Below are 13,146 nucleotides of genomic sequence, written 5' to 3'. Positions count from 1 at the left end.
GAATCTTCTACGTGCACCTCTCCAGCATGGACTTCTGGGGTAACCGTCTCATCCTGGATCGTCTAGCATGCAATGCACGGTTCGTAGGCCATTGGCATGTCGTGGCGGGCTTTGGCCGCAGTCGTTACGACTTTACAATTGAGGCCTAGCGTGCTGGCATTGTTCACCGCTGTAGCAGATGGGCGAATGGATGTTTAGGATAATATGTTTCAAATATGTATGATATAACCACTTACATTCACACCTGACCACTCTGACGGGATTCTGATGGGTTGCCAGATTATCTGTATATGTGTTTCCGTAGTGTAGTGGTTATCACGTTCGCCTTACACGCGAAAGGTCCCCGGTTCAATACCGGGCGGAAACAGCATTACTTACAAATTTAATGTTTAAATTCTCCTGCTTTACTATCAAGCATCTATTCTGGAAAAGTCTGTCTGGAACAGGACCTTCAGCAGTGACGACTGGGCACCACGTCACCTCTTAAACCGATAGCCTCATCATATTATTATGTGTTTAAACCTGTGCTGAAAACCTGTTCATGCGGGAGCTTCCGATAACAAAATTATCTAGGGTTTTGCTCAATTAAACCGGTTTTCTTAGTATAGTGGTTATTACGTACGCCTGACATGCAAAAGGTCACCGGTTCGAAACCGAGCGGAAACAGTTTCATTGTTTTGAGATATACAAAGTTAATGTTTAAATTCTCCTGCTTTACTATCAAGCATCTATTCTGGAAAAGTCTGTCTGGAACAGGACCTTCAGCAGCGTCTACTTGGCACCCCGCCACCTCTTCAACCGATAGCCTCGTCATATTATTAAGTGTTTAAACCTGCGCTGAAAACCTGTTAATGCGGGAGCTTCTCCTGACAACATTTTCCAGGGTTTTGGTCAAACTAACTGGTTTCCGTAGTGTAGTGGTTATCACGTTCGCCTAACACGCGAAAGGTCCCCGGTTCGAGACCGGGCGGAAACATGGCGATAGTATTTGTGTTTAGCGCTCGTAGTTGAGAGCATAGACTGTATGAAAGTTAAACTCAAACTCTAGTTGTGAGAAGTTCTTAGAAGTGTCTGGGTGTCAACCTCCTTTCCTGATTTGCCTAGCGTTACTGAATCTTCTACGTGCACCTCTCCAGCATGGACTTCTGGGGTAACCGTCTCATCCTGGATCGTCTAGCATGCAATGCACGGTTCGTCGGCCATTGGCATGTCGTGGCGGGCTTTGGCCGCAGTCGTTACGACTTTACAATTGAGGCCTAGCGTGCTGGCATTGTTCACCGCTGTAGCAGATGGGCGAATGGATGTTTAGGATAATATGTTTCAAATATGTATGATATAACCACTTACATTCACACCTGACCACTCTGACGGGATTCTGATGGGTTGCCAGTTTATCTGTATATGTGTTTCCGTAGTGTAGTGGTTATCACGTTCGCCTCACACGCGAAAGGTCCCCGGTTCAATACCGGGCGGAAACAGCATTACTTACAAATTTAATGTTTAAATTCTCCTGCTTTACTATCAAGCATCTATTCTGGAAAAGTCTGTCTGGAACAGGACCTTCAGCAGTGACGACTGGGCACCACGTCACCTCTTAAACCGATAGCCTCATCATATTATTAAGTGTTTAAACCTGTGCTGAAAACCTGTTCATGCGGGAGCTTCCGATAACAAAATTATCTAGGGTTTTGCTCAATTAAACCGGTTTCCTTAGTATAGTGGTTATTACGTACGCCTGACATGCAAAAGGTCACCGGTTCGAAACCGAGCGGAAACAGTTTCATTGTTTTGAGATATACAAAGTTAATGTTTAAATTCTCCTGCTTTACTATCAAGCATCTATTCTGGAAAAGTCTGTCTGGAACAGGACCTTCAGCAGCGTCTACTTGGCACCCCGCCACCTCTTCAACCGATAGCCTCGTCATATTATTAAGTGTTTAAACCTGCGCTGAAAACCTGTTAATGCGGGAGCTTCTCCTGACAACATTTTCCAGGGTTTTGGTCAAACTAACTGGTTTCCGTAGTGTAGTGGTTATCACGTTCGCCTCACACGCGAAAGGTCCCCGGTTCGAAACCGGGCGGAAACAGCATTACTTTTTTGAGGTATACAAAGTTAATGTTTAAATTCTCCTGCTTTACTATCAAGAAGCTGTTCGTGAAGAGTCTATCTTGAACAGAACCTTCAGCAGCGTCTACTTGGCACCACGCCACCTCTTGAACCGATAGCCTCGTCATATTATTAAGTATTTAAACCAACGCGGAAAACCTGTTCATGCGGGTGCTTCTAATGACAATTTTTTCTAGGTTTTTTTTCAAACTCACAGGTTTCCGTAGTGTAGTGGTTATCACGTTCGCCTTACACGCGAAAGGTCCCCGGTTCAATACCGGGCGGAAACAGCATTACTTACAAATTTAATGTTTAAATTCTCCTGCGTTACTATCAAGCATCTATTCTGGAAAAGTCTGTCTGGAACAGGACCTTCAGCAGTGACGACTGGGCACCACGTCACCTCTTAAACCGATAGCCTCATCATATTATTAAGTGTTTAAACCTGTGCTGAAAACCTGTTCATGCGGGAGCTTCCGATAACAAAATTATCTAGGGTTTTGCTCAATTAAACCGGTTTCCTTAGTATAGTGGTTATTACGTACGCCTGACATGCAAAAGGTCACCGGTTCGAAACCGAGCGGAAACAGTTTCATTGTTTTGAGATATACAAAGTTAATGTTTAAATTCTCCTGCTTTACTATCAAGCATCTATTCTGGAAAAGTCTGTCTGGAACAGGACCTTCAGCAGCGTCTACTTGGCACCCCGCCACCTCTTCAACCGATAGCCTCGTCATATTATTAAGTGTTTAAACCTGCGCTGAAAACCTGTTAATGCGGGAGCTTCTCCTGACAACATTTTCCAGGGTTTTGGTCAAACTAACTGGTTTCCGTAGTGTAGTGGTTATCACGTTCGCCTCACACGCGAAAGGTCCCCGGTTCGAAACCGGGCGGAAACAGCATTACTTTTTTGAGGTATACAAAGTTAATGTTTAAATTCTCCTGCTTTACTATCAAGAAGCTGTTCGTGAAGAGTCTATCTTGAACAGAACCTTCAGCAGCGTCTACTTGGCACCACGCCACCTCTTGAACCGATAGCCTCGTCATATTATTAAGTATTTAAACCAACGCGGAAAACTTGTTCATGCGGGTGCTTCTAATGACAATTTTTTCTAGGTTTTTTTTCAAACTCACAGGTTTCCGTAGTGTAGTGGTTATCACGTTCGCCTTACACGCGAAAGGTCCCCGGTTCAAGACCGGGCGGAAACAGCATTACTTACAAATGTAATGTTTAAAATCTCCTGCTTTACTATCAAGCATCTATTCTGGAAAAGTCTGTCTGGAACAGGACCTTCAGCAGTGACGACTGGGCACCACGTCACCTCTTAAACCGATAGCCTCATCATATTATTAAGTGTTTAAACCTGTGCTGAAAACCTGGTCATGCGGGAGCTTCCGATAACAAAATTATCTAGGGTTTTGCTCAATTAAACCGGTTTCCTTAGTATAGTGGTTATTACGTACGCCTGACATGCAAAAGGTCACCGGTTCGAAACCGAGCGGAAACAGTTTCATTGTTTTGAGATATACAAAGTTAATGTTTAAATTCTCCTGCTTTACTATCAAGCAGCTATTCGGGAAAAGTCTATCTGGAACAGAACCTTCAGCAGCGTCTACTTGGCACCCCGCCACCTCTTCAACCGATAGCCTCGTCATATTATTAAGTGTTTAAACCTGCGCTGAAAACCTGTTAATGCGGGAGCTTCTGCTGACAACATTTTCTAGGTTTTTTTTTTAACTCACAGGTTTCCGTAGTGTAGTGGTTATCACGTTCGCCTTACACGCGAAAGGTCCCCGGTTCAATACCGGGCGGAAACAGCATTACTTACAAATTTAATGTTTAAATTCTCCTGCTTTACTATCAAGCATCTATTCTGGAAAAGTCTGTCTGGAACAGGACCTTCAGCAGTGACGACTGGGCACCACGTCACCTCTTAAACCGATAGCCTCATCATATTATTATGTGTTTAAACCTGTGCTGAAAACCTGTTCATGCGGGAGCTTCCGATAACAAAATTATCTAGGGTTTTGCTCAATTAAACCGGTTTTCTTAGTATAGTGGTTATTACGTACGCCTGACATGCAAAAGGTCACCGGTTCGAAACCGAGCGGAAACAGTTTCATTGTTTTGAGATATACAAAGTTAATGTTTAAATTCTCCTGCTTTACTATCAAGCATCTATTCTGGAAAAGTCTGTCTGGAACAGGACCTTCAGCAGCGTCTACTTGGCACCCCGCCACCTCTTCAACCGATAGCCTCGTCATATTATTAAGTGTTTAAACCTGCGCTGAAAACCTGTTAATGCGGGAGCTTCTCCTGACAACATTTTCCAGGGTTTTGGTCAAACTAACTGGTTTCCGTAGTGTAGTGGTTATCACGTTCGCCTAACACGCGAAAGGTCCCCGGTTCGAGACCGGGCGGAAACATGGCGATAGTATTTGTGTTTAGCGCTCGTAGTTGAGAGCATAGACTGTATGAAAGTTAAACTCAAACTCTAGTTGTGAGAAGTTCTTAGAAGTGTCTGGGTGTCAACCTCCTTTCCTGATTTGCCTAGCGTTACTGAATCTTCTACGTGCACCTCTCCAGCATGGACTTCTGGGGTAACCGTCTCATCCTGGATCGTCTAGCATGCAATGCACGGTTCGTCGGCCATTGGCATGTCGTGGCGGGCTTTGGCCGCAGTCGTAACGACTTTACAATTGAGGCCTAGCGTGCTGGCATTGTTCACCGCTGTAGCAGATGGGCGAATGGATGTTTAGGATAATATGTTTCAAATATGTATGATATAACCACTTACATTCACACCTGACCACTCTGACGGGATTATGATGGGTTGCCAGATTATCTGTATATCTGTTTCCGTAGTGTAGTGGTTATCACGTTCGCCTTACACGCGAAAGGTCCCCGGTTCAATACCGGGCGGAAACAGCATTACTTACAAATTTAATGTTTAAATTCTCCTGCTTTACTATCAAGCATCTATTCTGGAAAAGTCTGTCTGGAACAGGACCTTCAGCAGTGACGACTGGGCACCACGTCACCTCTTAAACCGATAGCCTCATCATATTATTATGTGTTTAAACCTGTGCTGAAAACCTGTTCATGCGGGAGCTTCCGATAACAAAATTATCTAGGGTTTTGCTCAATTAAACCGGTTTTCTTAGTATAGTGGTTATTACGTACGCCTGACATGCAAAAGGTCACCGGTTCGAAACCGAGCGGAAACAGTTTCATTGTTTTGAGATATACAAAGTTAATGTTTAAATTCTCCTGCTTTACTATCAAGCATCTATTCTGGAAAAGTCTGTCTGGAACAGGACCTTCAGCAGCGTCTACTTGGCACCCCGCCACCTCTTCAACCGATAGCCTCGTCATATTATTAAGTGTTTAAACCTGCGCTGAAAACCTGTTAATGCGGGAGCTTCTCCTGACAACATTTTCCAGGGTTTTGGTCAAACTAACTGGTTTCCGTAGTGTAGTGGTTATCACGTTCGCCTAACACGCGAAAGGTCCCCGGTTCGAGACCGGGCGGAAACATGGCGATAGTATTTGTGTTTAGCGCTCGTAGTTGAGAGCATAGACTGTATGAAAGTTAAACTCAAACTCTAGTTGTGAGAAGTTCTTAGAAGTGTCTGGGTGTCAACCTCCTTTCCTGATTTGCCTAGCGTTACTGAATCTTCTACGTGCACCTCTCCAGCATGGACTTCTGGGGTAACCGTCTCATCCTGGATCGTCTAGCATGCAATGCACGGTTCGTCGGCCATTGGCATGTCGTGGCGGGCTTTGGCCGCAGTCGTTACGACTTTACAATTGAGGCCTAGCGTGCTGGCATTGTTCACCGCTGTAGCAGATGGGCGAATGGATGTTTAGGATAATATGTTTCAAATATGTATGATATAACCACTTACATTCACACCTGACCACTCTGACGGGATTCTGATGGGTTGCCAGTTTATCTGTATATGTGTTTCCGTAGTGTAGTGGTTATCACGTTCGCCTCACACGCGAAAGGTCCCCGGTTCAATACCGGGCGGAAACAGCATTACTTACAAATTTAATGTTTAAATTCTCCTGCTTTACTATCAAGCATCTATTCTGGAAAAGTCTGTCTGGAACAGGACCTTCAGCAGTGACGACTGGGCACCACGTCACCTCTTAAACCGATAGCCTCATCATATTATTAAGTGTTTAAACCTGTGCTGAAAACCTGTTCATGCGGGAGCTTCCGATAACAAAATTATCTAGGGTTTTGCTCAATTAAACCGGTTTCCTTAGTATAGTGGTTATTACGTACGCCTGACATGCAAAAGGTCACCGGTTCGAAACCGAGCGGAAACAGTTTCATTGTTTTGAGATATACAAAGTTAATGTTTAAATTCTCCTGCTTTACTATCAAGCATCTATTCTGGAAAAGTCTGTCTGGAACAGGACCTTCAGCAGCGTCTACTTGGCACCCCGCCACCTCTTCAACCGATAGCCTCGTCATATTATTAAGTGTTTAAACCTGCGCTGAAAACCTGTTAATGCGGGAGCTTCTCCTGACAACATTTTCCAGGGTTTTGGTCAAACTAACTGGTTTCCGTAGTGTAGTGGTTATCACGTTCGCCTCACACGCGAAAGGTCCCTGGTTCGAAACCGGGCGGAAACAGCATTACTTTTTTGAGGTATACAAAGTTAATGTTTAAATTCTCCTGCTTTACTATCAAGAAGCTGTTCGTGAAGAGTCTATCTTGAACAGAACCTTCAGCAGCGTCTACTTGGCACCACGCCACCTCTTGAACCGATAGCCTCGTCATATTATTAAGTATTTAAACCAACGCGGAAAACCTGTTCATGCGGGTGCTTCTAATGACAATTTTTTCTAGGTTTTTTTTCAAACTCACAGGTTTCCGTAGTGTAGTGGTTATCACGTTCGCCTTACACGCGAAAGGTCCCCGGTTCAATACCGGGCGGAAACAGCATTACTTACAAATTTAATGTTTAAATTCTCCTGCGTTACTATCAAGCATCTATTCTGGAAAAGTCTGTCTGGAACAGGACCTTCAGCAGTGACGACTGGGCACCACGTCACCTCTTAAACCGATAGCCTCATCATATTATTAAGTGTTTAAACCTGTGCTGAAAACCTGTTCATGCGGGAGCTTCCGATAACAAAATTATCTAGGGTTTTGCTCAATTAAACCGGTTTCCTTAGTATAGTGGTTATTACGTACGCCTGACATGCAAAAGGTCACCGGTTCGAAACCGAGCGGAAACAGTTTCATTGTTTTGAGATATACAAAGTTAATGTTTAAATTCTCCTGCTTTACTATCAAGCATCTATTCTGGAAAAGTCTGTCTGGAACAGGACCTTCAGCAGCGTCTACTTGGCACCCCGCCACCTCTTCAACCGATAGCCTCGTCATATTATTAAGTGTTTAAACCTGCGCTGAAAACCTGTTAATGCGGGAGCTTCTCCTGACAACATTTTCCAGGGTTTTGGTCAAACTAACTGGTTTCCGTAGTGTAGTGGTTATCACGTTCGCCTAACACGCGAAAGGTCCCCGGTTCGAGACCGGGCGGAAACATGGCGATAGTATTTGTGTTTAGCGCTCGTAGTTGAGAGCATAGACTGTATGAAAGTTAAACTCAAACTCTAGTTGTGAGAAGTTCTTAGAAGTGTCTGGGTGTCAACCTCCTTTCCTGATTTGCCTAGCGTTACTGAATCTTCTACGTGCACCTCTCCAGCATGGACTTCTGGGGTAACCGTCTCATCCTGGATCGTCTAGCATGCAATGCACGGTTCGTAGGCCATTGGCATGTCGTGGCGGGCTTTGGCCGCAGTCGTTACGACTTTACAATTGAGGCCTAGCGTGCTGGCATTGTTCACCGCTGTAGCAGATGGGCGAATGGATGTTTAGGATAATATGTTTCAAATATGTATGATATAACCACTTACATTCACACCTGACCACTCTGACGGGATTCTGATGGGTTGCCAGATTATTCGTATATGTGTTTCCGTAGTGTAGTGGTTATCACGTTCACCTCACACGCGAAAGGTCCCCGGTTCGAAACCGGGCGGAAACAGCATTACTTTTTTGAGGTATACAAAGTTAATGTTTAAATTCTCCTGCTTTACTATCAAGAAGCTGTTCGTGAAGAGTCTATCTTGAACAGAACCTTCAGCAGCGTCTACTTGGCACCACGCCACCTCTTGAACCGATAGCCTCGTCATATTATTAAGTATTTAAACCAACGCGGAAAACCTGTTCATGCGGGTGCTTCTAATGACAATTTTTTCTAGGTTTTTTTTCAAACTTACAGGTTTCCGTAGTGTAGTGGTTATCACGTTCGCCTTACACGCGAAAGGTCCCCGGTTCAAGACCGGGCGGAAACAGCATTACTTACAAATTTAATGTTTAAATTCTCCTGCTTTACTATCAAGCATCTATTCTGGAAAAGTCTGACTTGGCACCCCGCCACCTCTTCAACCGATAGCCTCGTCATATTATTAAGTGTTTAAACCTGCCCTGAAAACCTGTTAATGCGGGAGCTTCTGCTGACAACATTTTCCAGGGTTTTGGTCAAACTAACTGGTTTCAGTAGTGTAGTGGTTATCACGTTCGCCTAACACGCGAAAGGTCCCCGGTTCGAGACCGGGCGGAAACATGGTGATAGTATTTGTGTTTAGCGCTCGTAGTTGAGAGCATAGACTGTATGAAAGTTAAACTCAAACTCTAGTTGTGAGAAGTTCTTAGAAGTGTCTGGGTGTCAACCTCCTTTCCTGATTTGCCTAGCGTTACTGAATCTTCTACGTGCACCTCTCCAGCATGGACTTCTGGGGTAACCGTCTCATCCTGGATCGTCTAGCATGCAATGCACGGTTCGTAGGCCATTGGCATGTCGTGGCGGGCTTTGGCCGCAGTCGTTACGACTTTACAATTGAGGCCTAGCGTGCTAGCATTGTTCACCGCTGTAGCAGATGGGCGAATGGATGTTTAGGATAATATGTTTCAAATATGTATGATATAACCACTTACATTCACACCTGACCACTCTGACGGGATTCTGATGGGTTGCCAGATTATCCGTATATGTGTTTCCGTAGTGTAGTGGTTATCACGTTCGCCTCACACGCGAAAGGTCCCCGGTTCGAAACCGGGCGGAAACAGCATTACTTTTTTGAGGTATACAAAGTTAATGTTTAAATTCTCCTGCTTTACTATCAAGAAGCTGTTCGTGAAGAGTCTATCTTGAACAGAACCTTCAGCAGCGTCTACTTGGCACCACGCCACCTCTTGAACCGATAGCCTCGTCATATTATTAAGTATTTAAACCAACGCGGAAAACCTGTTCATGCGGGTGCTTCTAATGACAATTTTTTCTAGGTTTTTTTTCAAACTCACAGGTTTCCGTAGTGTAGTGGTTATCACGTTCGCCTTACACGCGAAAGGTCCCCGGTTCAATACCGGGCGGAAACAGCATTACTTACAAATTTAATGTTTAAATTCTCCTGCGTTACTATCAAGCATCTATTCTGGAAAAGTCTGTCTGGAACAGGACCTTCAGCAGTGACGACTGGGCACCACGTCACCTCTTAAACCGATAGCCTCATCATATTATTAAGTGTTTAAACCTGTGCTGAAAACCTGTTCATGCGGGAGCTTCCGATAACAAAATTATCTAGGGTTTTGCTCAATTAAACCGGTTTCCTTAGTATAGTGGTTATTACGTACGCCTGACATGCAAAAGGTCACCGGTTCGAAACCGAGCGGAAACACTTTCATTGTTTTGAGATATACAAAGTTAATGTTTAAATTCTCCTGCTTTACTATCAAGCAGCTATTCGGGAAAAGTCTATCTGGAACAGAACCTTCAGCAGCGTCTACTTGGCACCCCGTCACCTCTTCAACCGATAGCCTCGTCATATTATTAAGTGTTTAAACCTGCGCTGAAAACCTGTTAATGCGGGAGCTTCTGCTGACAACATTTTCCAGGGTTTTGGCCAAACTAACTGGTTTCCGTAGTGTAGTGGTTATCACGTTCGCCTAACACGCGAAAGGTCCCCGGTTCGAGACCGGGCGGAAACATGGTGATAGTATTTGTGTTTAGCGCTCGTAGTTGAGAGCATAGACTGTATGAAAGTTAAACTCAAACTCTAGTTGTGAGAAGTTCTTAGAAGTGTCTGGGTGTCAACCTCCTTTCCTGATTTGCCTAGCGTTACTGAATCTTCTACGTGCACCTCTCCAGCATGGACTTCTGGGGTAACCGTCTCATCCTGGATCGTCTAGCATGCAATGCACGGTTCGTAGGCCATTGGCATGTCGTGGCGGGCTTTGGCCGCAGTCGTTACGACTTTACAATTGAGGCCTAGCGTGCTGGCATTGTTCACCGCTGTAGCAGATGGGCGAATGGATGTTTAGGATAATATGTTTCAAATATGTATGATATAACCACTTACATTCACACCTGACCACTCTGACGGGATTCTGATGGGTTGCCAGATTATCTGTATATGTGTTTCCGTAGTGTAGTGGTTATCACGTTCGCCTTACACGCGAAAGGTCCCCGGTTCAATACCGGGCGGAAACAGCATTACTTACAAATTTAATGTTTAAATTCTCCTGCTTTACTATCAAGCATCTATTCTGGAAAAGTCTGTCTGGAACAGGACCTTCAGCAGTGACGACTGGGCACCACGTCACCTCTTAAACCGATAGCCTCATCATATTATTATGTGTTTAAACCTGTGCTGAAAACCTGTTCATGCGGGAGCTTCCGATAACAAAATTATCTAGGGTTTTGCTCAATTAAACCGGTTTCCTTAGTATAGTGGTTATTACGTACGCCTGACATGCAAAAGGTCACCGGTTCGAAACCGAGCGGAAACACTTTCATTGTTTTGAGATATACAAAGTTAATGTTTAAATTCTCCTGCTTTACTATCAAGCAGCTATTCGGGAAAAGTCTATCTGGAACAGAACCTTCAGCAGCGTCTACTTGGCACCCCGTCACCTCTTCAACCGATAGCCTCGTCATATTATTAAGTGTTTAAACCTGCGCTGAAAACCTGTTAATGCGGGAGCTTCTGCTGACAACATTTTCCAGGGTTTTGGCCAAACTAACTGGTTTCCGTAGTGTAGTGGTTATCACGTTCGCCTAACACGCGAAAGGTCCCCGGTTCGAGACCGGGCGGAAACATGGTGATAGTATTTGTGTTTAGCGCTCGTAGTTGAGAGCATAGACTGTATGAAAGTTAAACTCAAACTCTAGTTGTGAGAAGTTCTTAGAAGTGTCTGGGTGTCAACCTCCTTTCCTGATTTGCCTAGCGTTACTGAATCTTCTACGTGCACCTCTCCAGCATGGACTTCTGGGGTAACCGTCTCATCCTGGATCGTCTAGCATGCAATGCACGGTTCGTAGGCCATTGGCATGTCGTGGCGGGCTTTGGCCGCAGTCGTTACGACTTTACAATTGAGGCCTAGCGTGCTGGCATTGTTCACCGCTGTAGCAGATGGGCGAATGGATGTTTAGGATAATATGTTTCAAATATGTATGATATAACCACTTACATTCACACCTGACCACTCTGACGGGATTCTGATGGGTTGCCAGATTATCTGTATATGTGTTTCCGTAGTGTAGTGGTTATCACGTTCGCCTTACACGCGAAAGGTCCCCGGTTCAATACCGGGCGGAAACAGCATTACTTACAAATTTAATGTTTAAATTCTCCTGCTTTACTATCAAGCATCTATTCTGGAAAAGTCTGTCTGGAACAGGACCTTCAGCAGTGACGACTGGGCACCACGTCACCTCTTAAACCGATAGCCTCATCATATTATTATGTGTTTAAACCTGTGCTGAAAACCTGTTCATGCGGGAGCTTCCGATAACAAAATTATCTAGGGTTTTGCTCAATTAAACCGGTTTTCTTAGTATAGTGGTTATTACGTACGCCTGACATGCAAAAGGTCACCGGTTCGAAACCGAGCGGAAACAGTTTCATTGTTTTGAGATATACAAAGTTAATGTTTAAATTCTCCTGCTTTACTATCAAGCATCTATTCTGGAAAAGTCTGTCTGGAACAGGACCTTCAGCAGCGTCTACTTGGCACCCCGCCACCTCTTCAACCGATAGCCTCGTCATATTATTAAGTGTTTAAACCTGCGCTGAAAACCTGTTAATGCGGGAGCTTCTCCTGACAACATTTTCCAGGGTTTTGGTCAAACTAACTGGTTTCCGTAGTGTAGTGGTTATCACGTTCGCCTAACACGCGAAAGGTCCCCGGTTCGAGACCGGGCGGAAACATGGCGATAGTATTTGTGTTTAGCGCTCGTAGTTGAGAGCATAGACTGTATGAAAGTTAAACTCAAACTCTAGTTGTGAGAAGTTCTTAGAAGTGTCTGGGTGTCAACCTCCTTTCCTGATTTGCCTAGCGTTACTGAATCTTCTACGTGCACCTCTCCAGCATGGACTTCTGGGGTAACCGTCTCATCCTGGATCGTCTAGCATGCAATGCACGGTTCGTTGGCATGTCGTGGCGGGCTTTGGCCGCAGTCGTTACGACTTTACAATTGAGGCCTAGCGTGCTGGCATTGTTCACCGCTGTAGCAGATGGGCGAATGGATGTTTAGGATAATATGTTTCAAATATGTATGATATAACCACTTACATTCACACCTGACCACTCTGACGGGATTCTGATGGGTTGCCAGTTTATCTGTATATGTGTTTCCGTAGTGTAGTGGTTATCACGTTCGCCTCACACGCGAAAGGTCCCCGGTTCAATACCGGGCGGAAACAGCATTACTTACAAATTTAATGTTTAAATTCTCCTGCTTTACTATCAAGCATCTATTCTGGAAAAGTCTGTCTGGAACAGGACCTTCAGCAGTGACGACTGGGCACCACGTCACCTCTTAAACCGATAGCCTCATCATATTATTAAGTGTTTAAACCTGTGCTGAAAACCTGTTCATGCGGGAGCTTCCGATAACAAAATTATCTAGGGTTTTGCTCAATTAAACCGGTTTCCTTAGTATAGTGGTTATT

General features: G+C 44.5%; 20 non-coding genes across 20 annotated transcripts; all 20 read left to right on the top strand.

Moving 5' to 3' along the window:
* Nucleotides 1-294: 294 nt before the first annotated feature.
* trnav-uac (transfer RNA valine (anticodon UAC)) lies at nucleotides 295-367 on the top strand. Its single transcript has one exon. It is a non-coding gene; the product is annotated as a tRNA-Val (tRNA).
* A 536-nt stretch (nucleotides 368-903) lies between these two features.
* On the top strand, nucleotides 904-976 carry trnav-aac (transfer RNA valine (anticodon AAC)). Its single transcript has one exon. It is a non-coding gene; the product is annotated as a tRNA-Val (tRNA).
* A 1,038-nt stretch (nucleotides 977-2,014) lies between these two features.
* On the top strand, nucleotides 2,015-2,087 carry trnav-cac (transfer RNA valine (anticodon CAC)). The gene has a single exon. It is a non-coding gene; the product is annotated as a tRNA-Val (tRNA).
* Nucleotides 2,088-2,324: 237 nt separating this feature from the next.
* Nucleotides 2,325-2,397, top strand: trnav-uac (transfer RNA valine (anticodon UAC)). The gene has a single exon. It is a non-coding gene; the product is annotated as a tRNA-Val (tRNA).
* A 536-nt stretch (nucleotides 2,398-2,933) lies between these two features.
* On the top strand, nucleotides 2,934-3,006 carry trnav-cac (transfer RNA valine (anticodon CAC)). Its single transcript has one exon. It is a non-coding gene; the product is annotated as a tRNA-Val (tRNA).
* A 237-nt stretch (nucleotides 3,007-3,243) lies between these two features.
* trnav-uac (transfer RNA valine (anticodon UAC)) lies at nucleotides 3,244-3,316 on the top strand. Its single transcript has one exon. It is a non-coding gene; the product is annotated as a tRNA-Val (tRNA).
* A 536-nt stretch (nucleotides 3,317-3,852) lies between these two features.
* trnav-uac (transfer RNA valine (anticodon UAC)) lies at nucleotides 3,853-3,925 on the top strand. Its single transcript has one exon. It is a non-coding gene; the product is annotated as a tRNA-Val (tRNA).
* A 536-nt stretch (nucleotides 3,926-4,461) lies between these two features.
* trnav-aac (transfer RNA valine (anticodon AAC)) lies at nucleotides 4,462-4,534 on the top strand. The gene has a single exon. It is a non-coding gene; the product is annotated as a tRNA-Val (tRNA).
* A 429-nt stretch (nucleotides 4,535-4,963) lies between these two features.
* trnav-uac (transfer RNA valine (anticodon UAC)) lies at nucleotides 4,964-5,036 on the top strand. Its single transcript has one exon. It is a non-coding gene; the product is annotated as a tRNA-Val (tRNA).
* A 536-nt stretch (nucleotides 5,037-5,572) lies between these two features.
* trnav-aac (transfer RNA valine (anticodon AAC)) lies at nucleotides 5,573-5,645 on the top strand. Its single transcript has one exon. It is a non-coding gene; the product is annotated as a tRNA-Val (tRNA).
* Nucleotides 5,646-6,993: 1,348 nt separating this feature from the next.
* Nucleotides 6,994-7,066, top strand: trnav-uac (transfer RNA valine (anticodon UAC)). The gene has a single exon. It is a non-coding gene; the product is annotated as a tRNA-Val (tRNA).
* Nucleotides 7,067-7,602: 536 nt separating this feature from the next.
* trnav-aac (transfer RNA valine (anticodon AAC)) lies at nucleotides 7,603-7,675 on the top strand. Its single transcript has one exon. It is a non-coding gene; the product is annotated as a tRNA-Val (tRNA).
* A 739-nt stretch (nucleotides 7,676-8,414) lies between these two features.
* Nucleotides 8,415-8,487, top strand: trnav-uac (transfer RNA valine (anticodon UAC)). Its single transcript has one exon. It is a non-coding gene; the product is annotated as a tRNA-Val (tRNA).
* Nucleotides 8,488-9,188: 701 nt separating this feature from the next.
* Nucleotides 9,189-9,261, top strand: trnav-cac (transfer RNA valine (anticodon CAC)). Its single transcript has one exon. It is a non-coding gene; the product is annotated as a tRNA-Val (tRNA).
* Nucleotides 9,262-9,498: 237 nt separating this feature from the next.
* On the top strand, nucleotides 9,499-9,571 carry trnav-uac (transfer RNA valine (anticodon UAC)). The gene has a single exon. It is a non-coding gene; the product is annotated as a tRNA-Val (tRNA).
* A 536-nt stretch (nucleotides 9,572-10,107) lies between these two features.
* On the top strand, nucleotides 10,108-10,180 carry trnav-aac (transfer RNA valine (anticodon AAC)). Its single transcript has one exon. It is a non-coding gene; the product is annotated as a tRNA-Val (tRNA).
* A 429-nt stretch (nucleotides 10,181-10,609) lies between these two features.
* trnav-uac (transfer RNA valine (anticodon UAC)) lies at nucleotides 10,610-10,682 on the top strand. The gene has a single exon. It is a non-coding gene; the product is annotated as a tRNA-Val (tRNA).
* Nucleotides 10,683-11,218: 536 nt separating this feature from the next.
* On the top strand, nucleotides 11,219-11,291 carry trnav-aac (transfer RNA valine (anticodon AAC)). The gene has a single exon. It is a non-coding gene; the product is annotated as a tRNA-Val (tRNA).
* Nucleotides 11,292-11,720: 429 nt separating this feature from the next.
* trnav-uac (transfer RNA valine (anticodon UAC)) lies at nucleotides 11,721-11,793 on the top strand. Its single transcript has one exon. It is a non-coding gene; the product is annotated as a tRNA-Val (tRNA).
* Nucleotides 11,794-12,329: 536 nt separating this feature from the next.
* On the top strand, nucleotides 12,330-12,402 carry trnav-aac (transfer RNA valine (anticodon AAC)). Its single transcript has one exon. It is a non-coding gene; the product is annotated as a tRNA-Val (tRNA).
* Nucleotides 12,403-13,146: the final 744 nt, after the last annotated feature.

This window comes from Gadus macrocephalus, chromosome 6 (assembly GCF_031168955.1).
Source record: "Gadus macrocephalus chromosome 6, ASM3116895v1".
Taxonomy (NCBI): Eukaryota; Metazoa; Chordata; class Actinopteri; order Gadiformes; family Gadidae; genus Gadus; species Gadus macrocephalus.
Note: the sequence above shows the minus strand (reverse complement) of the source record. Positions and strands in the feature narration are given on the sequence as shown.